The sequence below is a fragment of the Falco peregrinus genome, chromosome 8 (genome assembly GCF_023634155.1).
Source record: "Falco peregrinus isolate bFalPer1 chromosome 8, bFalPer1.pri, whole genome shotgun sequence".
NCBI lineage: Eukaryota > Metazoa > Chordata > Aves > Falconiformes > Falconidae > Falco > Falco peregrinus.
The window spans coordinates 29,453,674-29,478,711 of NC_073728.1; positions in this window are offsets into that span (position 1 = coordinate 29,453,674).

The window sequence follows — 25,038 nt, forward strand, 5'->3', positions numbered from 1 at the left end:
TATTAAACATATCTTGATTTCTAAACAAGTAATTTTCATTAACTATAAAGCAAAGGGAAGCAAAACAAATTTAGGCACAATAAAAAAAGAACACTGAAAAAAATATAATCAGTACAAATTTGTTTTCCAGAAGGAATGTCAGAAGATGTAGCCCAAAAGACTATTATACAAGAGTTAGAAAATGAGTAACATGGGAAAGCCTTTAACCTAATTATGGTTTTCTTATTATTTTATTGGCACTATCAAATTTTCATGGCTGAGCCAGCACAACTGCTGTAGCCTTGCCTGCTGTCATTACTCAATGTTATCTTTTATTTATACCAAATTATAAATGTGTGTGTGGCATTCTGCAAACAAACGAGATGCAACCTGTGCTTCTTGGCTAAATTTTATCAGTGCTATACCTTATACATAGCTTAGATGGCACTTTCTTCAAGGTCCTCCCACTGCTGAGGTCTCCTCAGACCCACAGAGCTAGTCATAAATCTATGCCTGTGAGAAATAATGAATTGTTCACCTTCAATTGCTGAACCTTATTCCCTAGCTATCTAATCACTGAGGAGCTGCTCAACTTTTCAGCAATTAAGCTTTGCAAGCATATGAGGCAGCTCTTTTGTGCTTTTCATACGGAGAGTGAAACCCATGAAGTTGGCTTCCTGCTTCATGTTTTCCTGGAACAAGACGTACCATCCTCTTGTTTGCAAGGCAGCAACAAGGCACACCACTGTACAGCAGCTGGGTGGCAAATGGTCAGCTGCCTTGTTCAGTCACAGAGCAGGACTCAACAGGCACTGCTCAGGCACTGCAGTTATGCCTCCAAAAAGGCCTGTTGGGCAAGGAAGCCACATACAGATGACAAAATACTCTAGAACGCTTATTCCTTTGGCCCTATTGTGTGATTCAGACCTTGCATCTTGTTGAGGAAGAAACCATAAACTCCTCCTGTAAAACCTTAAACACCTCCATTAGTGCATGCCCAGAGCCATTTGCATCCTCACAAGGCTGAGTACTTGCCACCAAGCACAATGCAAACACAAGGCATCCCTTTGCCTGCCTCTCCTACGAGGCCCAGACAGATGCTCCCAGCTACCTCCAGCAAGATCAGGCCCTACACAAACTGAATAATAATAAAAAAAGGCAATTTCCTGTAGAGGAATGCAGGCAGTGGGTTGATTAGCATTGATAACATACAGCTGTGGCCTTGCCTCAGAGGCAGTGGGTTGATTGACATGGATGATGTGAAGCTGTAGCTCATTCCTGCTAAGTGGTTAAATAGCCCTGAGGATGGTGTGAGAGGGGGTTGGACAGAGGAGGAGCAGTGTGGTCTGGCCTTTGGAAGAAGGGGTACAGCATGAACAGCAGAATTTGACTGATGGTAAAAGCTTTGTTGCAGCCTACTAGTATGTTTGTGCTACAGCAACTAGTGCCCTGTGTGAGGCTGACTGAGTTGGACTTGGACTACAACTGGTGCCCAACATGGCTGACAAGCGGGAGAACCTGTGACCCATAACAGATGCTGTGAGAGGTGAGCTGTTGACAGCTAAATGATAGGGGTGCATTGTGATATTTGTTGTCCATCCTAACTCAAATGGCAACTGTTGGTGCCCAGCGTAGATGGGGACTAATTGATGTGGGTGCAGAAGAAGAAAATTCTATGTTAGCAATGCTAATAGATGTATTTGAAAACAGAGGTATAAAGTATGATAAAATGGCAATAGGAATTCTGCTAGTGTGGTGTAAAAAGTATGATTTGCCAGTTACAGTGAAAAAGGTTTTCAAGTGTTCAGACATGGCAAAGTGTTGGAAAAGTACTTCTTGAGGCTGCCTCAAGTGGGGACAAAATTACTACAGCCCTGTTAACAACATGGAGATTGATCATAGATTTGCTAGAACAATCAGAAGTGGACAGAGAGACAAACGTCCATATTATCAATTTATTATTATCCATATAACCCACTGCCTTCATTCCTCTACAATTTCCTCTTTTACCCAAACATCAGCCAATATTTGGGAGAGTACTGAGCTATTCCATACTAGCTATTTAGCGAAGGATGTGCCAGGAAAGGTGTATTACTGTTTCTAACCCAAACGTCCTAACCATAGTCATGCCAAATCCATCTCTCTTTCTCCAGGTCAGTGAATAGAGAACTACTCCCACAGACTAGAATAGCTTCAACAGGAATGATTAAAAGTACCTCCATGAGCCCTGTGATTCAAGGAACATATTCTAGAAGTCCTATCATCGATATCTGAACTCAGCTGGAGCTTGTGCAGCCAGCATCATCTAGGATTTCAGACTAAGTTAAAGCAGGATATGATAAAAGATGGTAAGAGACATTATATGTGATGGGATATGATTTACTGAACTCAGAGTTTATGGTTGGTTTGCTTAGCAACACACCCCTGGAGGGCTCCATATATTACTTTTTACAAAAAAATACTGGTTTTACTGCACACCCAGAAACCCAGGATTTATGGCAGAGCATGTCAAATGATAGAAATAAAAAAAAAGAGCACATTTTTTAATGTTGGGGTTTTTTGGAAGCAAAGGGACTAAACTCAGTATAACATGCATATAACACTTTGCACATGACAGGCAACAAATGTTTGTGAAAAATGTGCAAATAACCGTAAGTTAAAATGTACTTCTCAATTTTATAAGTAATTAATACACATCATTTATTATTCATTATTTCCTGGTTCTTTCAAAGAGTTCAAGAAGGAATTCTACCTATAGAAATGTATTTAATTCTATGGACAGATTTAAACTTCTTTCTTTTAATGCTACAAAATGTAGGTGTTTAACCTTCACTGGCCACTTCACCTTCCTCTATACTCATTGGAGGGAAGGAGAGACTGTTCCATGCCTGGATGACAGAATTCCCTGAGCTTAGGGTAGAATTACTTTCTGGGGATGGAGTAATGTCTCTGTGTTGATGGTAGAGGACAACCAGACAACTGACTTAAACAGAATTTATAATTTGACATAGTTGGATCACAATGTAATGTGATTTTTGGAGACTGATTCTCTGCATAATAAATTACACTTAAATGAAAAATATCTCATAAAACTCAGGCATGTGCTTGTCAAAAATTGAAAAATATATACTTAACAAGCAAAGGGATGGAATAAATATGGGTTAACCAACCATTAACTGATCAAAACCTTTTAAACCCCTGTTATTCATAATAGTAGTCCAGCCTTTTCAACAGACAAGGAACTTTTGGTTTCTTTTATTTTAAAGACTTTACTGAACTATAGGTTAAAATGGAATATTTTAGATACCTAGATATAGTTGGTATTAACTTCCAGCACAATTTGAAAGATGGAGAGAACTGTGAGAGCTATGGGGAAGTGACAGACATCAGCTAATTTTGGTTGAATATGAGAGAATTCATGCACCAAATCATCTGGTTCACTGATTCACTGTCATTTTAATGGGAGACGGGCATCTGAGTAGTATTTTGCATGTTTAGATCTAACTGCTTTGTGATCTTAAAGAAAGAAGACATTATAGATTTAGAAACCAGGCCTTGACTAAGGAAAGATTTTAAGCAAATCCTTATGTTTCCATTTGTTATGGTGAGACACACTGAATCTTTGCTAAATAAAGGAATTTTTTTTTTGTGCCCCAAAACTTAGCCCTGCTACTTTTCACTGCAGGTGATCATTTGGAAAAAAATAAATCTAAAGTTTATCTTAAAAATTAGCATTTCTAGTATGGTATATAACACATTTGTGGGAATATATTCTTGTTTTTTGAAAATTAATAGAAAATGTATGCTACTACTAGATACACCAAGAACTACGCTGACTTTCAGTACATTCACTCTTGAGTAATCATTAATTTCAAATTATATCAATGGCCCTTCACAACTTCGCCTGTTGCATACTTTAACCTTTCATATAGGCTTGACAAGCTAAATGTAAGTTTTTTGACTGGGAAAATCTCACACATAAAAAAATATTCCTTCCTTTTTTTTAACATGAATGCTGAATAAACCACTTCTCAATAATACAAGGTAATGAACTGCAAACTTGCCAAAATCCAATTATTAATCTGGTATTCAGATATTTATTTCATTCCTTGTAAGAAATCTGCAAGATCAGCTCCGAATAATTGCACTTTCTTAGAGGTTCCCATGCTAGCCCCCATTGAAAAGATTGTTCTTTAGTACAGTACTGCTGCAATGCCATAAGGACACAAGCACATTTAGTGCACTTTCAATAACTGTCTGCATGAGTGAAAAGAAAAAACACTGAATTATATTCAATGAATGTGCTGCTGGCAAAGGGCTCCTATTTTCAAGTCAGGTGTGCTATGCAGCCTATTTAATTTAACAAAACAAGCAATGATGGGAATTGTAACACAGAAATTGGATACATTGACATTAACACCTATTTCTCACAATTAAAAAACAACTTTCATAAAATCCTGGTAGTATACTGTTGTTCCACAAACACTTTAGTCTCATAGAAATCAGTGGTATTGCTCAGAAGAGTTATAATGTTTTTGCTCCTCCATCTGACACCTGTTTACCCCCATGTCCTTGCTTTCTTTTCTGCCACATGGGTAACTTTGGTTCAAAAAATACCATGGCAACAAACATATAAAAATGGTTTCCAAATTCATCATTTTCCCACTCTGATCCCCTGTGTGTCCATGTAACTACTATCATCAGTGAAAAGAAAGGGGAAAAGGTAAGATGGGACCATCCTTTTTTGGCAGCGTTACTAAGATATGATATAGTAGATTGATTGTGAAAATATGACAGACATATCGAGGTAGAAGAGAGAGTTTCCATAATAAAACCACTTGCTTAGAAAGTACTGTATTTCTGAAAGCTTGTGGTTATTTATTAGTGTATAGCAACTGAATATTTCACTAACTTTCCCACATTTCTATTTTTAAAGTATTTGAAACCTGACATGTAAGGAAAGCTTTAACATCTAAATATTTAGCACTTGTTGACATCGTATGAAATGGATTATGGCCGTAATTTCTAAACATATGGGAAACAGAAACTGAAAGGAAGCATTTGCTCATTAAGATCCAACCTCAACTCTACCAGACATTTTGTCATATTAACCCCTTTCTCACATTTTCCATAGCTCTGGTTTGTAAATGAGCTAAAAATCTACACTGCTTTTCACCCCTGGCTCTACTGGTGGATGAAGGACTGTGAATATAATACTTGGTGAGAAGACAAGTATTTGTCTTTTCCTTCTTCCTGAGTTCGGGTTGGGCTAAATGTCATGGGCTAATGCGGGATAACAAGTAGGGTATGTACATTGTCACTTCCACCAAGCTTCAGAAAAACTGGCACTGTGTTAGCAATAAGTCTCCTGACAGTTGTGTTGCAGTTGAAACTGCTGAACAGAACAGCATCATTGCTCTCTTGTACCCTTTGTGCTGGTTTTGACTGGAAATCCTACCTAGGACCTAGAAGAAAGGGGTTTTTTTCCATCCAGATGTTATTGAAATCTAGGAATCTGAAAGACACTAGTTTTAAGGGGATGACTAGGAAAAATATAAGGGAAAACACTAGAATAAAAGACCAAGCTGCCTTCTCCTTAAAATGCATGAGCCGTTCACCTGTGTCACTGTAGGGGCTTTTAAGATGCAAACAGAAAGTTCTGGTTTTCTCCTGCAGCAGACAATGGTCCACCTGCATAATACATGCTACTTGAAGTCATTACACAACCTGAGGTGTGCAGTAAATATGTAATAAAAAAAATTTGCATTGCTTTCTGCTGCATAACTGCCTGCAATATAATTTATGCCTCAAGCAGAATGAAACAATCACCTACAAAAGCTACTCAGCTACTATGAATAATTGAAATGACCACCAAATCTGTAGCTCAGACCCATCCTAATATTTTCATAGAGGGAAAAAAAAAGTTTTAAGTGCTTGCATTGCATAAAATCAATGAATTTGCTGTTCTGATTCCATTCATAGGTAATTCAGAAACTTATTCCCAGCTAGCTTGCATTATAGAAGTATATTTTTTTAAAACCACATGTTTTTCCACAGGCTTTAGTATTAATGTAAAGACAGTCTTGAAAAGGCTGAGATCTGGAGAAACAAAACCAGTAAAGCCAGGTCAAACAGAGAATAATCCTTGCTTTCTGGGCTGATACACTAGATGTGACTTGATGAACTCATCCTTGATGGGCAGGACTCTATCAAAACATGACTCCTCTGAGGAATCCATGCAGGCTCCTTCAAAAAGAAACGCTACTGAGATACGTTCTCAACAAGTGGAGGTTTATCCTATACTACAAAAGGTGGTTAACATGGCTGTTACATTCTGTTTGTCTTGATTTGAAGGGAAATCCACTCCATGTTGCAAACTTTGTCATATTTTACAGTACTTTTTTACTTACTTTATCTGTTCCACTATTAGCTAGGTTTTACAATCATTGTAATGAGCACATATATTAATCATAGCTAATAAAGTCTCTCTCCTCCCCTCTATCTTATCACCAGTTTTTGCTCTGGTAGAGCAAAGGGCAAAAATTTGAGGGAGATAAAATTGATATCTCCGTTCTTTAGGTGTAGGTACCATATAAACAAATGGCTGGCCAGCTCCATGGTTTGCACTTGACTTCAAGTGACATGGCCAGTCTAGCTACTGAGAGGTGTGGAGCCTGTGCTGGTTCAGGGGCTGACCAGGTAACCTGAATATCTAGCTGTGGAAAGTGTGTCAGCCAGCAGACCAGTTGTGACCAGCACTGTAGGGTCAGCTTGTAACACAAGTAAAACCCCCAAAGCAGGGACCTGGGGAGCTTTGTTACTTGCAGCTGTTTCAGGACCTTTCTTTTTCCTTGTTTCTTTGAGGTATGTGATTATGTTTCAAATGAGCATACAACAAATATGACTTGCAGAGTCAAGACAGTTGGTCATCACCAGTCTACCATGCTTAGCACCTACTTTGCTGCACTTGTTTTGGGTGGATGAGGGAAGTAGTAATGGATCTGTGGCTGGCACATTTGCAATGTCCAGGAGCTGTTTTATGTGAAAAGAATTGTTTTCTGACTAGTCGAGACTCATTTCTTACCCCTTCTGCTGTTTGAGTAGTGAAAAAGGCTGTATGCCAATAAGCAATGCAGACATATGGTTTGCCTTTCCTTGGAAATGTCAGCCAGAAAGACTCTGAAGATACTTATGCATACTGTCTAAGCATTCATTGTGGCTGTGGTGATAGGAAAGGACAAATGTCATTGTCTGGATGCTTGTACCCAGGCAGGACCAAGCTGGCCATTAGGGACTGCAGTAACCTGTACTGTCCAACTCTGAACTGGAAGTACACTCCTCTGACACACCAGTACAACAACATTGCATCACTTCCTTTGGCTGATGCATGGGGAAAGGGGGTGGGGGGTGGTGTCAGAAAAAAGTCCTGGTCAAGAAATAAGAGGGATTTCCTTACAGATCTGAGAGAGTTCTGAGATTTGGAAGCCCATCTGTGACAAAACAAAATTAAGAACTTAGTTTATCAACTCTTTGGGAAGGAATGTATCATCTTACTGCACGAGCATTTAGTGCAATGGGACCCTGTTCAGGATCATATGACTAGTATGGAAGTTCCTTCTTCTGCTTTGTCCCAGGAGCAGCCCATCCCCAGATTGTGAGGAAGCACAGTTCTTTTCACTCATATTTGATAAGCTTTATATCATACTGGAGATAAAAAAGTGTCTGAGTTCACCCAACCAAAGGTCCTCATTTCTGACCTCTTTGTAATTCCACTGATTTCCATCTGTGTTCACAGCTGCCAGGATCCACCAAGGCAGGATCCATTAAAGAAGGGGGTCTGGGTGCATAAGTGTAGTTACTTCAATGGTTAGGTACACTTTCTGCATACCAAAGAGACCCTAAAATAGGAAAGCTTTCATTGCCAGAAGTTGAAGTGCCTTTAATATTTATTATACAGTTAATATGCCTCTTCAGAAAGTCCTTTGAGGGTAATAATAAAGATCAATAGAGACCTGATGAATCCTAAATAGAGAAACTAAAAGAAGTATTTATTTTTCTGTCTATGTATCTCCTAGGGATGACAGCAAATCTGCGGGCATATCTGCGGGCCATCTGCAATGGCCCAGAGTATTCTGTGGATTTAAGGGAAGGAGAAGACATTTTCAAACACAAGAACAAAGACTGTGCACTACCACAATGTTAATTACTGTGCAAAGCATCAAACCACACATCTGCCCTGCCAGAAACAATGTCCTTATGGAAATAATGAATAAAATACTAGATTATTTATGAAAATACTGTGCAGAAAATTCACCCAGAACAAGACATCTTTAAGAAAATATCAACCATCTGCTGCAGAAGAAGAATGACCTTTATCTTTTTCCATGTGTCAATATTAAGACTAGTTATTTCTTGGGATCACATTTAATTATGAAAAAGAAAAAGCCTTGGGGAAATTATCAAATTGTTAAGAAAAAGTTTGGATGCACTGTGCATTTCCAGTCTCTTATGGAGTAAAAAATTCTCTGTTGCTTTATTTACATATAGAAAGATGCCTAGTGTTTGACACCCATTTGTCATAAATGCCCTTGAAATTACAGTTGATGCAAAATTTCAATGCAGTAAGCAGAGAGTAAGGACAAATAAGATTTATATTTGGCTGAGAACCATCATTAGCGTCCCAAATGGACCCTGCACTACTGATACCTACAGCTCACTGATAAGTACTCCTTAGTAAACTTGTACGACAGAATCATAGAATGATTTGAGTTGGAAGGGTCCTTAAAGATCATTTAGTTCCACCGCCCCTGCCATGGGCAGGGACACCTGCTAGACCAGGTTGCTCAGAGCCCCATCCAACCTGACCTTGAACACTTCCAGGGATGGGGTATCCACAGTTTCTCTGGGCAACTTGTTCCAGTTCCTCACCACTCTCACAGTAAAGAATTTCTTCCTAATACTTAATGTAAATCTACCCTCTTTTAGTTTAAAGCCATTACCCCTTGTCCTGTTGCTACAGGCCCTACTAAACAGTCTGTCTCCATCTTTCTTACAAGCCCCATTTAAGTATTGAAAGGCTGCTATAAGGTCTCCCCAGAGCCTTCTCTTCTCCAGGCTGAACAACCACAACTCAGCCTGTGTTCATAGGAGAGGTGCTCCAGTCTTCTGATCATCTTCATGGCTTTCCTCTGGACTTGTTCCAACATGTTCATGTCTTTCTTATTTTGTGGACCCCAGAGCTGAATGCAGTGCTCCAGGTGAGGTCTCACCAGAGCAGAGTACAGGGACAGAATCACCTCCCTTGACCTGCTGGCCATGCTTCTTTTGGTGCAGCCCAGGATCTGGTTAGCTTTCTGGGCTGCAAACGTACATTGTCAGGTCATGTTGCTCTTCTCATCAACCAGCACCCCCAAGTCTTCCTCCTCAGAGCTGTTCTCACTCCATTCTCCACACAGCTGCATTTGTGCTTGGGATTTCCCTGATCCAGGTGCAGGTCCTTGCACTTGGCTGTCACCGATCACTTCCTTATTTTCCATGTGCCTTAGCATAGTTTCCAGGAGGATCTTCTCCATGATCTTGCTGGCTACGGAGGTGAGACTGATCAGCCTGTAGTTTCCTGGGTCTTCTTTGTTTCTCTTTCCAAAAACAGTGGTTATGTTTCCTCTTTTCCAGCCAGTGGGTACTTCACCGGACTGCCATGACTTCTCAAATATGATGGATAGTGTCTCAGCCACTTCCTCTGCCAGTTCCCTCAGGACTTGTGGATGCATCTCATCAGGTTCCATGGACTGGTGAATGATGAAACGCAACTGGTATGATGAAACTTGTCCCCTGCATTGTGCAAGCTCCACTTAACGTTTAGAATAAGAACTCACAGAGAGATTATGCCTGCATAAGGCTTTCTTGTACAATATTATTAAGTTGCCCTTGTATAATACTACACAATGTACAAGGCAAATAGAATACATGACCCGTACTGGAGGATTTCTCTCATGGCTTCCTTCTTCCGTGAAATGAAGTCCTTCAAACATGGGCATTTGCTTCCTCCACTGGTACAAATTTACTTGAATATATCGATATTGCATTCAAAATCTTCCAGCTTCCATAACTTACATCATTTCTAGAAATAAACTCTAGACATTTTAAGTATAAACCCTATTTAAGCTTCAGAGGGATCAAATATAGTTTGGTACCTTCAGCTGGCAGCTTAAGTCGGAATATGTATTTGCCACCAAGCTACTTGTCCCCTCTCTATATTTGACTGGAAACAGAAGGGTCTGCAACCTGATAGAATTTTTTTTTTTTTTACTAAGTTTATTATTGACTAGAGTCATTCCACTAGGCATCCATCTGGATCCTGAGTGCTTCCCAACCCCACCCACTTCTGTCTTACAATCTGAATTTAAATGTTAAATTAAATAAGCTGAAGCCTGGTGGAAGAAATACCATCTTATTTCCAAATACCCTGAGGTTATTCAGCACAGTTTATATAGTCCCTATATTTGAATAAATACAATGTGAACAAAATTTCTCATCCACACTTTATGACTTTGGTATCTAACAGACTGAGATATGTTTATTTGGAAAAAGATCGCCCATCTAGAAGTTTCAGGGAACTTTCTCCTGAGACCTATCATAACTGGGGTAACATCAATATGTCAGCATTAAGGAGAAGTGGTGAACAAATTTTTTAATGTTTCCATTTCTGGAGAAGCTGGATGCTGAAATATTTCTTATAAATGTTTTGTGATGAATATGTCTCGATAGAATAGTCTGTTAACTGAAGGCACTAACACCAAAAAAATTTTTAAATTGGCCAGCCACCAAAATGACAAGAAATGCATATTTGTTTATTCTTAGCTACATAATTGTTTAAAAGAGCAACAAGGTGTTAAAATAATTTTAAAAATTGATTGCAGATACAAAATGAAGCTAAAGTGATTTGTTTATAGAGGGTGGTTAACACCAAAGTAAGAATAGATCTTTCAAAACTCTGGCTTTAAATGGCCTTTTGAAAACCTATCCATCAATCACTGATTTAGATTTTCAGTTTATGCCATTTTGTAAAAATTCCATGTGCTTCACCACCTACCTCTCATATTCCATCTTTTATTCAAAGCACCCTGTTTACATTAGAAAGAATCAACAGATGATTATCTGCCCATTAAATCAAATCACTTGGCACCAAGAAATTCTAGCTTCTTGGCAGCAGGTTATTTATACAGAAGAAAGTTGGCAATAAGTAATAGCCAACCATTACAATTTTAACATCTGAAATATCTGTAATAACTCTTGATATGAAATATTAAGAGATTGGATGTTGGTTTTATTTATTAAAGTACCCCCTTGCTGAGGAAATAGTCTTGAAAATTATTGTTTAACGCAGTGCATTAATTAAGTTCTACCTAAAAATCCCATATTCTAGATTTCATGATTTATTTATTTTGGTTGTAAGATTTATTGTAGCAATTCAAAACAGTTGGATGCCTTTCCTTCTTGTTTCATCTCTACAGTGTTTTTATTGTATTCCTCTTTCAGTATATAAGCCTGTAAAGTAATCCCTTTTGATTTAAAGACAATGATAGACCTATGGTTGTTCATATAAAAAATATTGCTTCTTTAAGAAAAACAAAATGATAAATGATTTTGTTTGGAGTATTTTTTCTGTGAATATAAAAACTTTTAATGTAAAAGGGAAGTTAATAGAGTTCTGCTAGGCTTCAAAAGATTTTGGAAACACACAGACAGTAACAAACCAGACTTTGGCATGTTGCATTGGTATGCCTCAAAGTCATGTCCTCTCGTTAACAAGATACCGAGATATTTTTTAAAGCACAATATAAATAGTAGGCATCTCCAATAACTAGAAATGAAGCAAACTGCTTCATGATCAAGGAGCACTGTAATGAAAGGAAAGGTAGAAGGAAAAAGCTATGTGAAGATAAGGTAAGTGTTCAAAAAGGACAGTTGTTGAAATGCAGTATTGCAGAGCCCCATGAGAAGAGCAGAGGAAGAAAAATGATGTCTGATGAAGCTGCTGCTAACACAAATATCTTTTGCAGTGTGCAAAAAGTGATTCAGAATTGTGAGAAATGCAGTCAGGAAGCTATGTTGGTTTAGAGGATGGCTGGAAAAAAGAGAACTCTAGCTTTCCTTCAGCCAGAAGTGTCAGGACAACCTTTGATCATATCTTTTGCAGTGTGCAAAAAGTGATTCAGAATTGTGAGAAATGCAGTCAGGAAGCTATGTTGGTTTAGAGGATGGCTGGAAAAAAGAGAACTCTAGCTTTCCTTCAGCCAGAAGTGTCAGGACAACCTTTGATCTTCAGAAAACTTCTTTCCAGCGGACCAGTGGTTCGAAAGGAAAGTGCAGGAAGCAGAAAAAGAAGGTAAAAGCAACAGCTGTATTCTCCTGAAACAATAAGCAGTCAAGTGCAAGGTGTGAAAGAGACAATGGGAGAAGGAAAGGCAGGGTGGTGGGGGGAGAGAGAGAAAGGGAAAGAGCAAGACTTTTTCCAGACAGAAAGGAAAGCTTCTTAGCAGCTACACTGGTTCTAAGTCCTAATGGATCACAGTGGAATAGGCATACCTCCCCATCTTCAAAATAAAATGTGAAATGGCCTAGCTGAAATAACAAATCCATGAGAGGAGTGATGTAAGATAAATTACTGTCCTTAAAACCTGCTGGTTTACATTTCTCTGAGAAAGGGCATGTTTGCACAATGCAAGCCAAAACTGCAGTCTCTTGCTAGACTTGCAGCTCCATGATGTAAACTTCCTACTTCAATAAGCTTGAAGCTGAAATGGACATGATCCACCAAGAAAAATTACACAGAAGAAAGGAAGTACTAGAATGAGTCACACAGGCATTTTAAGGAACTAAAAAAAAATCAGTAGCAGAAAGCTATGAAATCCTCTGTCCTCATAGATTTGTTTATGCCCTAAAACTAAACTGTGAGACCTCTTTAAATTCTGCCATTATTTTCATCATTAACATTAACTTTCATAACTCTGAATAAAACTTTTTTTTGTCACCATAGCCTCAGTGGCATTCACATTTTAATAATTTGCAGTTGATAAATATTTACAGCAGAATTGCAGAGTAACCATATATCGTCACTAGTACATATTTACCAAAAACGTTTTAATTGAAGCATAGATGGAAGGATAGAAATAATTTACACCATGTAATATGTATTCTCATCAAATATTTTGGACACATTTCAAAACATAAATACTACTATTTTTTAAAGGGGGGAAAAAAACATTTTCAATTATACCTAATTTTTTCCATTTTACATGAAAGACAACATTCAGTGTTTAGCAACCTTGCTGAAAGACTCCGTAGAAGTATCAAGTATCATTGATTAAAATTGTGTAAGATTGAATACAAAAGATAGGGTTACATGGAAGAAGATGTAAAGCATTTGTACCTAGTTCACTTTCTAATTAAGGACAGAGAAATTAGATTGCATTGATCCAATTAGTAGCATTTTTCTCTAATACTTTTCTATTGTTCGTATGATGCGATGATGACTGCCATTTGCTAAACTGCCTTCTGTGGAAAGGCAGATTTCACTGCTTATCTGACTGAAAGAGAACGAAACACTAATACCATGGATGTCTCCTGTTTAGCACTGATCACTTCTTTATGTTTGATCAGAAAGTGACAGTAACATTTTAGTGAATCCTTGTTTGCACTCCTACAAGCTAACGAAGGACTGAAGACTAAAAAGACCTGAGAAAGCTGTCTTTTCCAGAGCATAGTCAAGCAAGTGCTAATTTGAGAAAATGTCAGAATAAATTTTCAAAGCTGACCTTAAAGTGCTCTGAAGTTTTGAATGCCACGCTTTGAAATATTTTCAGGAAGAATGCTTTCCAGATGATATCTCATCAAAATTTCAGAAAATCAAGGACTTGAAAAAAATCTTCAGGGTAGGTGCCAGAACAAAGAAGTACCCCAAATCATTATGACCTTCTTGAATGTCTTAGCAACTCTCCCTTTCTCGAAACTATTTTGAATTGTAAAACATTGCCTAGCCAAGACACCTTGACATCTTTAGCCATTTAATACAATGCTAGCTATTGCAACCTAAAGTTGGAAATATTTGTTCAGCAGATCAGCACCTATAGATGATTCTACGGTTAGCTGAAAAGGAAAATATATCCTCTGTAGTTAAGTAATGGTAAACTGCAACATGCTCAGAAGGCACAAGATTTGAACTATCTTGACTTGGAAGTTAGAGAGAGGAAATTTTATAGATCTGAAATCTTTAAAGAAAAGCATTGTGTTGCCTATTTCACTTCCACAGTGAAACATATATTCTCCTTGTTAGCTCTGCTCTGACAATTTACCACTATTTATATTATAGCCAAGATATTAAAGACCACCCAGAGACCAGTATTTGCAGCAGACCTCAGGGACAAAGACCATGGTGACTCATGATGTTTCACACCAGCTTCAGTTTAAAGGATATAGAGTAAAACTGAGAAAATGAAAGCCTTTCCATCTTGTGACTGTTGTACAATGATTATTCAAATCTTGTGGTAAAGAAGAAAGTAAAAATTAAGGTATACATTGTAGGTGGTTTTAAAAATACTTTTACGTTTTTTTCTGTTGTATATGAAAGGCACAGAGAGAAAAAAACAAATGTAGTTGTGGCAAAGAATACTTAATAAAGTGGATTATTTGAAACCTGCAAATTGTTCAAAGAACTGGAACAGTAAGAAGTGAGTATTTCCCTTTAGTGATGATTCACAAGTTCAAATCTTTACAGAGGTGTGCTACAGAATCCTGAAATCAAAGTTGGTTTTGGTACATTCAGAGTTTTTCAGATTTTCTATTGTTAAAACAAATATCTTTTCCAAGGTGTGTTCCTTGTTTAAAAATCACATACAAAAAAAAAAACCAAACAGAATTACTCCTAATGATAATGAGCTTGTAGATATGGTGCAATGAGGTTTTGGCTTAAAAGGAGGAAAGATTTGAGATCTAAATCCTGCTTGAATTTTCAGCCTTCTGAAGTGGCTATAATTCTGATCAAAGGAGCATGGAGGAAAAAAGGCAAAATGGAGAAGTGATAGATGGATTTGGTCCCTACATTCACAGGCGTTTGGATACAGGGTTTGCGGGTTGAAATCACAACTAGTCTTAAGAAAGATCAGTGTCTATCTAGAACAAGATCCTTCTATTATCTGAAGAGACAGGAATCAAGAGTAGTATAATTAGATGTTAATCTGTGGAGGTCATGTCAGTAGCAGTGCAAACAGTTTGCCTAGACCTGCAGTAAGATTGATCTCATGATAGGTATCAGATTAATTGCATACATTACTGAGGAGGTAGAAAGCCAACATACCTTACTCTAAATATAAGCTTGTCATGAGCTCAAGTGTATCACATAATTTTTATGGTTACCATAAGAAACCATCAGTCTTTGAAAAACAGAACATGACATAAAATGAAATGACAGATTACTGGAAAGAAAAAAGTAAAAATGTTCTTGAAAAAAACCCTATAATTAAAATTAAAAAATAGAGTTGACTAAATGAAAACTTGAATTTCAGTTAAGTCAATAAAGCATTCAAGAAAGCTCAATAAAAGAAAGAAAAGAACCCTAAGTAAGAAAACTAGGAAGGAATAGTTACCAGAAAATCAACACATGAACTGTTTGCCAAGATGTGAAAGAAGGTATCAGGTAAGTACATCAGTGAACAGTCTGAGACACTTGAATGGAAAAACAACAGGTACATACCTAGAGATGTTCAGTTCAGAGTGAGAGAACTCAACAAATACTTGGAGGCAAGAATGGATATGTAAAGTCAAACACTGTTAAAAAATATTCTAACAGCATATAAAAGACATTCTAATCACCACATCTAATTGCAAAGAGGAATAAAGTTCTAAAACAGCTCAAATGTCTTATGTAAAAAGAAGAATAATTAACAATCAAATTGAAAGCTGCTATCTTGACAGGTGATGTATATTAGGACAATGAAAATGCAGTCCATAACTTGAATACTGAAAAGAAGAGAATTTCAGTTTATTGTGTAGCATTCTTTTTGTGAAACTTCAACGGATTTTAAATTGAAATTGATTCAACAAAGTTTTCTTGAAAGTGTAGAACTTGCCTTGAATATCTTTTTCTGTGTTCAGCTTATCTCAGCTCCTGGCTGAATTTAAAGAATGAATTTTCAGAAGTAATTCTACCTAAGTTTGGGTTACTGAAACTGAGACATCCTCAATCAGAAGTCCTCTTTCTTGGTTAAAATTAGGCAATTTGTGCTTTCTGCAAGAGTGTGCAGGAAACAGCTTTTAAAATCTGAGGTTAATGCTTTCACTGACAGCACTGAAATCACAAGGAAGTCTGCAATACAGTAATCAGAGAGTAAGTCTAAATGAACAAGTAATTTAACATAAGAGCAACTCTTCTATAGAGCAAAATAGTTGGTGTTCAAGCCCCTGCATCCAGACTGTGCATTTTGGGGTGGAGTGTCAAACCAGGATTTTTGTGGTATCTTGGAGCAAATGTTTCCACCATGCACGTGCCACTCAATAGCACCAAAACAGCCTTGTTTTGGACTTTCTCCGCTAGGTTTGGAGCACATTTGGTAATATCTGACAAAAAGATCTGGGACTAGTTTCCTTTGAAGAGAATCGAGCTTGCATGCACTAAAATCGTTCTGCAAACAGAATCAGTGTGCAGTAGTGACATTCAATGAATTCACTTCAAAACCACACCATTGCTCCAAAACAAATCATTAATCTTGATATAGTGATATCTCTGGACCAGACAAGATATAGAACCACAGAATCATTCAGGTTGGAAAAGACCCTTAAGATCACTGAGTCTAACCATAAACCTAGCATTGCTAAGTCCACCATTAAACCATGTTCCTAAGCACCACATCTACACATCTTTTAAACACCTTGAGGGATGGTGACTCAACCACTTCCCTGGGAAGCCTGTTCCAGTGCTTGATGACCCTTTCAGTGAAGTTTTTTTCCTAATATCCAATCTAAACCTTCCCTGGCACAACTTGAGGGTGTTTCCTCTTGTCCTATCACTTGTTACCTGGGAGAAGAGACCAACACTGGCCTCCTTTCAAATAGTCGTAGAGAGTGATAAGGTCTCCCTGAGCCTCCTCTTCTCCAGACTAAACAAGCCCAGTTCCCACAGGCACTTTTCACAGGACTTGTTCTCTAGATCCTTCACCAGCTTCGTTGTTCTTTGGATGTGATTTATGGCAGACATGCCTCAGATTAATTGAAGTGCTGAAGGAAAGTAACATCAGTCCCAACAAGCTATTAATGAACAGCTGAGGTATCTCAAATATATTTAGATGATTGGTTAGGTATAGTAATTGTAGATGTAGTAAGTTGTTTGAAGGCCCTGTGTAATTTTCAGATATTGTTGCCAGCAGCCAGCAGCCAATTACAAACTGAAGTGTTGCATGTTAAATGTTATGATATTCAACAGAAGAAATTCTTAATACTAAGTAATGAAAATTTAAGTGAAGAGATGCATAAAGTGTAAATTTCTTATTCACCAAATGTCACAAAAAAGCAGATCTGAATCTTCCACTGATGCAGAAATTAACAATGGCAATGCTGATTTCTTGAATGGAAAAATCCACCCAAAGGAGGTGGTTCAGTCTGTACCACGATTCTGTTTGGGGCTTGGTTTGGTTGACTTATTTGTTTCCTCAAAGGTTGTGCATGAAACTTGTTAGCAGGTTATAATGATGGAAATTGATGGAAGGCTTTTCAGTATATTAATGTATATACACAATTTAGTCTCCAGAGCTGCTCAGGTCATGGCATTAACAGTAATCTTTGCTGTGTATCCATATGTCTGACATACTGTGTTCTTAAAAAAAATTCTTGAGTTTGAGATGTCATTTATGGAGAGTACACTGATTTTGCTGCTGATGTATTCCTAGAGTTGCTCATCATCATCACTGTGGAGCATGCACTTCATCTTTTTAGCCTGGATCTTTTCAACTTTCAACCACTGAATGCCCTTCCCTGATCAAGTCAAGATTATTATACTTTCATCAGCTTTCTCCGTGTCAGAGTACTTACAGACTGCAATCAAGTTACCTCTGAACCTTTTCTTTTATAAATGTAAATTCAGTGAATTGGTTTAATTTGACAGACAAAGACGAAGGCTGAGACACTTACACTTATCGTTGACAATAATAGTCCAGGAAAATGCCAGTCTCAGCCGTGCAGGTTCTGGCTGAACATACCAAGAGCATGCAGCGCTTGAGAACTGTGTAATAAGGAAACTGGTGTTTCTGCCTTTAGAATGTGGAAAAACATCTGAATTACAGCTAGGCAGCTATGACAGAGCCCAAACTAAATTCCTTTAAATGAAACAGCTTTAGAAGAAGGAACATAATCATCAGGATGAGATGTCCTGTAGACAGGCCAACAAGAATAAATGACCAGACAAAATGATGATTGAGCACCGTAATATTTTTAATAAGACTTGTTGTTCTGTTCATCAGAGCAGACAGTGGAGAAAAAAGCTAGCAGAAGTTGCTTACTTATTCTAGCCCTCGAAGTCCCATTCATTTGTCCTGCAAGCAAAGTACCGCTTGGGTCAGAAGAGAGCAATCGTGACTAGTGAAATATCCAGAACACGCTGGATTAAGCAATATAGGATGGAATCTTTCAGCTGAAAGACAGTTATGGAATTGACAGAGAACCCAAACCAGAGACATTAGATATACTATATCATCTACATGAAAGCTTTTGACTTGGCAGGTCAGCTGAGATCACTCAACTCACAGACCAATAAATAGTACCTCCTAAAAGCTGGAAAAAGCTGTAATCAATACTTGTTCTATTAGAGACTTTCAAAAAAAAAAAATCCAGGGGAGGAATATTTCTGTTCTCTCCCATATCATTATAATTATAAGACATCAAAAAAGTACCACAGCTCCAAGGCTCAGTAGGTAAGCACCTTCAGGTAAGCACAATAAAGGCTAACAAAACTCACTGGTACCATCAGCAAAGTTCTGAGTGTTGCTGGATGAGTTGTTCATTATTCTAGGGTAATAATTACCTACTGAATGATTGCAGGATAAAGCTGAAAAATATACTACCCTGGAGACAGTATAAAACGTGCAAGAATGCATTAGAGACAGCACAAAAAGCAAGTCTTTTGGTGTTGCACAGACAATCTGTCACGGAAATAACTAGGGCTCTGATGCAAAGTTGACAGCTGCAATGTAAGAAACAAATAGAATAGAACAAAGTAGCTAATCATTTTTTAAAAGATGGCCTTGTGGCCACAGACATGCTCTGTATCATTAGTCATGTCACTTGATTGCATTCCATTTGTAACCATCTCGTTGCCATGTTGCTACTATGCTTCTCTGGCCAAGGGAGATTTTTAAGGCAGTGAAATCCCTGGGATTTCTCTGCCTGGCTTGAAGAGGCAGGCTAATCAGCTTAACAACAGATGACATCTTAGAAGAGAGAAGAGACACGTGCAAATACTATGCACAAAAGCAGAGCTACTATTTTTGTGAGTCCACAGATTCAAAATGCCTCCCGTTTTTTCTGCAGTTTTGTGACACTACTGCTGACAGCAATACCAGTGGCATCCCTTCTACATTTTTATGCTGTATGTGTAAAACATAATTGCTAAACTCACTCTTTGCACAACATCATAACCCAGGAACTACTGGGTCCTAAACAATATGAAAAATGCCTGTTATCCCAACAGGCTGTTCATTCTGGTGATGGCATGTTAAATAGCAATAAAGATGGTTCCCATATTTTTAAATTTTTTTTCAGAAGCCTCCTGTCTATATTGTAATGGATATCTTTTTATTAGATATTTCTTAATATCAATTTCTTATTAGCTTTCTTTTCATATCCAATTTGCTTTATTTGTTTTATTTATATACAATCTAATATTGGTGAAATTTTGCTTTCTTTCCTGCCAACGTAAACTGAGAACAACTCTGATTGATACTGACTCCTCTGAGAGGAAAATCTGGTCATTTCTACATAATTTAACTATGTTTAATTGATCCACAGCTGTAGCATGAACACACTAGGAATGGATTTTCAATACTGTTTTGTTATCTAAGCATATAAGGTAGATTTTACAGATTTCTTCACAAGATGTAGACAGAATTTAAGGAGCTAATTCTCATTTATATCACTAGGTAGTGGACAACCCATTCCCTTAGGCATTTGTAAATCCTTGGAGGCTCTTTGCCATGTTTTTGACCACAAAGACATTGAAATACAGAAATTCTGCCACTCACCCTAGATTCTTGCTGTATAAGCAGAAGAGAAGGATATTGCAGCACTCAGTCTGTGTGCTGGATGTTTTCCCATTTGACAAAAAGAACTGCACAGAGATGTGTTTCTGGCTGGGACAGCCAACGGACCTCAGCTCTTGTTATACTGGGGAAGCTTGACCTACAGCAATGCACCTGCAAGAGGAGTCTTGAAAGTAATGTGGTCTCCTGCCCCGCACTGTTGCAGATGCCACAACTATGGGCAGACCAAAAGCATAGGAAAAAAGCATGTTTTCAAGCCTGCAATTCTCCAGCAGCCCTTGTAACATGAATTTTAATATCAGAAAATGAAAAATGGACTTATGTTGGACATATTGCAATGCATTAATGGCATCTCACATCCCAGTTTGCCTGCTGAGGCTGAACGGCAAGGGCCTGTTCTGTCTGAAGGCCACATCCCCACAGAGCAGGACCACCTTATATTTTGCCTCTGCAAACATCTTTCTTTGTGACCTTCAAATCTTCAAAATACTCCCTAGTTATAAAAGGTTCTTAAAGGGTCCTTCCTCTCTCCCACATCTTCACAAAGCTTTTATTTCAGTGCTGTGATGCGATTTCAGTTTTATCAGCTCTAGCTTTATTCCAGCAATAACTTTTAAAGAATTATAACTAGGCCATGTTTCTCCTGCTCCTGTAATCCTATACCACAAAAGAAGTGATATAAATGAGGTATATTATTATTACATATTACCACAAGAACCAACATTATAATTAGGTGATGTATCCACTTTGTAATCACTGTGGCTTTAATTTCCAATCAAAAGCATCAGTCATAATAGAATGACCCCACTATTGAACAATTCCTTTTCATTTTCCTTGAGAATGAATTTTCAAAGGTAAAAGGGGAGCAGGGAGGAATGATGTTTTATTCTAAAGCTTCTACATAATTATAGCAATTATAGAAAGCTTTCATGTCAGCTTTTACTGCTCACGTTTAGCTGTTGGTTAGAAGAGTCTCTGAAAGTTATAATGCATTTGGTGCACCAGAGTCTGTCCCACCATTATAAATACCAGCTAGACAGACTAATGATGGCAGAGCTTAGTGGGAAAGGGTAGTAATAAATATGGAGGTTCTTAGTACAGGTAACATAAAAGGAATTTAGAAATCTGCTTCAGCAAATTGCTGTGTGCTGTTTTACCTGTTTCTTGCTCTCTTGTTATTAGCTGTATTAAAGCAGAGCCTCAGTGCCACAGTAAAGGCTCGGGCTCCATTGTGCTAGATGTTCAACAAACAAAAAAGGAAGCCTTGTCCTCGAAAGGTTTGCTGCTGTACTGCATCCCAAAGGCCTAGAGCACAGAAAGTAAGTGGGAAAGGCTCTTCTGCCATAAACTGCTTCTTTGAGTAGAATGAGTAATACCAAGAAAACTGACATTATTGTTTTTTCTCTTGTATAACTGTGTCCTCCCACACACACCAGGGCTTTTCCTAATGCAGGTATGCGAAGAGCAGAAGAAAAAGGGTCAGATATCTGAGTGGCAGAGAAGTGCCCAGATTTCTGTGTAAATATATTAAGCAACCAGCGTGAGTAGGACAGCAAGAAGCAGAGGAGATCACATCTGCCACAGGCCACAGAGCAGAGGATTCCCAGCCCTGAGAGCAACAGAAATGACAAGACTTACTGAAACTCTTCAAAGGGTTTTTTCCTTGAATGAAAAATCCAAGATCTTTTCTTCAGGACTGAAAGCAAAGCAGAAAGAAAAGTTTCAGCCTGCTCTGCTCTTTGGAGTTGAGAGCAGCTGAATGGAAAGGATTACATGACTAGAAAAACTGCAGCCAAAGAAACATCAGCTGGGAACTGTGAGTCAGGCCAAGCTGCTCAATAAGCAGTGGGCTTCACTGATCAGTGTGACTGGCTGAGTAAGTTCTGGAGTTGCCTGACGGGGTCCTCTCAGTGTTTTCAAAACACTTATTTTTTTTTTGTTATCATTATCGATATATCTTTGTTTTGATTTTCATTTTTTAAATAGTAAAAATTTAAATGTCAAAATGTTATGTATTGACATCATCAAACCTTTTCCACTGTTTTGAGTTTCATTTAATTTTCCTTTGATTCATCTGTTTATTGATATTTTTAAGATTCTGATTTTTTTCAGTCTCTTTTGAGATGAATTTTTTTTTACTCTGCATGTTCTCATAGGAGAAGAAAATAATTGCTTCCTAATTCTACTCAGGGTTTTTGTTTGTTTAAAGACAACACTTGGCAAGCAAAATTAAAATGTGATTATTTCATCTCCTATTCTGATAATTTTACTCATACTGGTTATTGCTTAATTCCTACAAAGTCTACGATTAACGTGAAAGAAACAGGCAATATTTTGAGACCAGATATATAGTGTTTGACACCCTAGATTACTTTGTCCTACCAAGCTTACTTTCTTAATATTCTTAATATTACCTACTAATACTCTTAGTCATATATGTAGTCTTCCAGGTGAAAGATAGGAGAGGAAATCTTGCATTCCATGTGTGCCTACCTGTCACATGTACTGTGCCTTATTGAAATTAACTTCATCCATCACGAATTTTCACTTCCATTTCACATTTTATCTCATTCATTTCCCTCCACCATATTATAACATCCAACCCTCTTTTCCTTCATGAGTTTCATGGCACCCAGGTATTCTGGTCTGTTTCCCTTTCATAGTAGCTTCTATCATACCTTTTTCTTTCATAACATTTTCTCTGTAACTGATGCTTTCTCTTGGGCTTGGTTTATTTCCTCAGCCTTAAATGATCTCAGAAACTTCCATTGGGGGTAGGGGGTGGGGAGAGCGGGAAGGTGGAAAAAGGAAAAGGTGGGGGAAAAGAGAAGGGGAAAGGAAAAAGGGGGAAAGGAGAAAGAAATACAGGTTCAAAAAAACTCTCTTTACTCATTTTCTCCATTTTTCCACCAGCTTGCTTTCTGAGTGCAAATCCTTCAGTTATGTTATCTACTTTCAACATAAAATCCTCATTGATTATCCTCTCCCTTGGCTATTTACTTTTTTCATTTTCAAATAGTCTCTTCTGAAGTATCTTCCAAGTATAACAATTCTTTCCATAGCCTCAGTCTTGCACCACTTTTGACCCAGGCAAAAGCAAACTTCTGCACAAGGCAGTGTCTGGTACTTTTGATGGCCACTTGGGCTGCTTGCGTATAGGTTTGCTTGGGTGTACTCAGGGCTGCCTTGATCCTGATTTAAAAACCGAGATCTTTCAACATTAAGGAATTTTATGGCTTTGTGATTTCCATGGTATCACTCTACTAAGTGGCATAATGCTTAGCGATACACTGTTATGCATATATATTTCCAAAGACAGCATGCACATTGACTAATATTTGCTGCCTCATAGCATCTCCCATTATCAAAACCTAGAGAACAACTTAATGACAAGGGAAGTAAAATGCAAACGATAGCTAAAGGTTGTTTCTCCCAAGAGTTTTTCTCAGGTGTACAGTAAATGCCCATAGACCTTCACATACAATAAGGGTATTGCTTGGGTGTCTCCCATACCATCCATATTTCTGACACTTCAACAGGCCACAGCACAGGGCACTGGGACCATGGAAAGAGCAGTGATTTATTCTGACATTATCCTGGTTTTGACTGGGATAGAGTTAATTTCTTCTTAGCAGCTGGTACAGTGCTGTGTTTTGGATTTGGTATGAGAATGACGTTGATAACACACTGATGTTTTAGTAGTTGCTAAGTAGCACTTAGCCTAAGCCAAGAACTTTTCAGTTTCCCATGCTCTGCCAGTAAGCAGGTGCACAAAAAGCTGGGAGAGAGCAGAGCCAGGACAGCGGACCTGAACCAGCCCAAGGGATACACCATACCACAGAACATCATGCTCAGTTATAAACTGGGGCGAGTTGGCTAGAAAGGGCAGATTGCTGCACAGGGACTGGCTGGGCATTGGTCAGCAGGTGGTGAGCAATTGTACTGTGCTTCACTGGTTTTTCTTGGGTTTTAGTCCTCTCTCTCTCTCTCTTTTTCCTTTTCATTACATTTATTAATAATAAAAATAATTTTAAAACTTTATTTCAATTATTAAACTGTTCTTATCTCAACCCATAGGTTTTACGTTTTTTCCAGTTCTCCTCCATATCCCACTGGGGGCAGGGATCAGGAGGGGAAAGAGTTAGCAGCTGCGTGGTACTTAGTTGCCAGCTGGGGTTAAACCACAACATGTCACATTCTCAGTCAAAATCTGGTTCAAAAAAGACCCTTCCAAATCCATCTAGGTTTCCTTAAGAAGTCTCAGCGCTCTCAAATCTGATTCATTCTGCTAATAAATCTATTAAATATTGGGTGAATTAACATTTTATTCTCCTTCCTCATTATAGGAATATATGTGTTATTATCCATACTGTTGTAAGAGCTTTTTACCACTGTGATTTGTGGTAGTGTTTTGGGCTTGATCCAGATGCCTTCACAACCTGGCCTTTCTCATACTGAGAGACATTTACTTTCCTAAACCCAAGTACTAAATCCTTAAATTATTATTTAAGTGGACATTTACTATCATGTTAGAACGCTATTAGAGGCATCATTCTCATTCAAAGTATCCAGGAAAGTACAACTTTCGAAATGAGCCATGCTATTGACTAGAATTATAGACCAGTTTTGTGCTGCTATATATAGCTGTGCAGGCTCCACAAGTCAGGCAGTTCCTCTTTTTTTAGTGGCTCTTTCTAAGAATTTCAGAAGTACTTACCCCTCTGTGCAAATGGTTACTATCACAAAGCATATGATA